General features: G+C 46.8%; 1 pseudogene; it reads left to right on the top strand.

The window, feature by feature from the left end:
- The first annotated feature begins 505 nt into the window (after positions 1-505).
- LOC108514983 (nucleophosmin pseudogene) lies at positions 506-1,247 on the top strand (annotated as a pseudogene).
- The last annotated feature ends 652 nt before the right edge of the window (positions 1,248-1,899 follow it).

Raw genomic sequence — 1,899 nt, 5'->3', positions numbered from 1 at the left:
TGGGCCTGGCGCGGTGGCTCAAGCCTGTAATCCCAGCACTTTGGGAGGCCGAGACGGGCGGATCACGAGGTCAGGAGATCGAGACCATCCTGGCTAACACGGTGAAACCCCGTCTCTAGTAAAAAAAAATACAAAAAAAAAACTAGCCGGGCGAGGTGGTGGGCGCCTGTAGTCCCAGTTACTCGGGAGGCTGAGGTGGGAGAATGGCGTGAACCTGGGAGGCGGAGCTTGCAGTGAGCTGAGATCCGGCCACTGCACTCCAGCCTGGGCGACAGAGTGAGACTCTGTCTCAAAAAAAAAAAAAAAAAAGAAATTTGTGATTCATGAGAGCTTAGAATATCAACATTAACAGGAGTTTGGAAAACGTTGTTTTCAACCTCATGAATGACTGTGAGGGACTTAAGACTTCATTGGAGGAAGTGACTTCATATGTGGAAATAGCAAGATAACTGGAATTAGAAGTGGATCCTGAAGATCTAACTGAACTACTGTAAACTCATTTTAAAACCTGAATGTGGACATGAGCCCCCCATGGCTCCAGAGCTATCTTTTTGGTTATGAAGTGAAAGTCGATCATGATTATCACTTTAAGGTGGATAATGATGAAAATGAGCATCAGTTATCTTTAATAAAGGTCAGTTTAGGGGCTGGTGCAAAGGATGAATTGCAAATTTTTGAAGCAGAGGCAATGAATTATGAAGGCAGTCCAGTTAAAGTGATACTGTCACTTTGAAAATGTCTATACAGCCAATGGTTTCCTTTGGGGGCTTTGAAATCACACCACCAGTGGTCTTATGGCTGAAGTGTGATTCAGGACCAGTGTATATTAGTGGACAACACTTAGGAGTAAGATGCAGAGTCAGAAGATGAAGAGGAGGAGGATGTGAAACTCTTAAGTATATCTGGAAAGCAGTCTGCCCCTGGAGGTGGTAGCAAGTTTCCACAGAAAAAAGTAAAACTTGCTGCTGATGCAAATGATGATGATGATGAAGATGAAGATGATGATGATTATTTTGATGAGGAGGAAACTGAAGAAAAAGTGCCAGTGAAGAAATCTATATGAGACACTCCAACCAAAAATGCACAGAAGTCAAATCAGAATGGAAAGGACTCAAAATTATCATCAACACCAAGATCAAAAGGAAAAGAATCCTTCAAAAAACAGAAAAAAACCTCCTAAAACACTAAAAGGGCCTAGTTCTGTAGAAGACATTAAAGCAAAAATGTGGGTCCCCATTCCAAGATGACTGAATAGGAACAGCTCTGGTCTGCAGCTCCCAGCGGGATCAACGCAGAAGATGGTGATTTCTGCGTTTTCAACTGAGGTACCTGGTTCATCTCATTGGGACTGGTTGGACGGTGGGTGCAGCCCACGGAGGGTGAACCAAAGCAGGGCGAGGCATTACCTCACTCAGGAAGTGCAAGGGGTCAGAGGATTTCCCTTTCCTAGCCGAGGGAAGCCGTGACAGACTGTACCTGGAAAATCGGGACACTTCTGCCCAAATACTGTGCTTTTCCAATGGTCTTAGCAAATGGCACACCAGGAGATTATATCCCATGCTTGGCTCAGTGGGTCCCACACCCACGGAGCCTTGCTCACTGCTAGCACAGCATTCTGAGATTGACCTGTGAGTCAGCAGCCTGGCAGGGGGAGGGGCATCCACCATTGCTGAGGCTTGAGTAGGTAGACAAAGTGGCCAGGGAAACTGGTACTGGGCAGAGCCCACCACAGCTCTGCAAGGCCTGCTGCCTCTGTAGAGCCCACCCCTGGGGGCAGGGCATAGCTGAACAAAAGGCAGAGAAACTCCTGCAGACTTAAATGTCCCTGTCTGACAGCTCTGAAGAGAGCAGTGGTTCTCCCAACATGGTGTTTGAGCTCTGAGATGGACAGACTGCCTC

This window comes from Rhinopithecus bieti, unplaced genomic scaffold, assembly GCF_001698545.2.
Source record: "Rhinopithecus bieti isolate Rb0 unplaced genomic scaffold, ASM169854v2 scaffold_33903, whole genome shotgun sequence".
Classification (NCBI taxonomy): domain Eukaryota; kingdom Metazoa; phylum Chordata; class Mammalia; order Primates; family Cercopithecidae; genus Rhinopithecus; species Rhinopithecus bieti.
The sequence above is the reverse complement of the archived record's forward strand: the minus strand, read 5'-3'. Positions and strand labels throughout refer to the sequence as shown.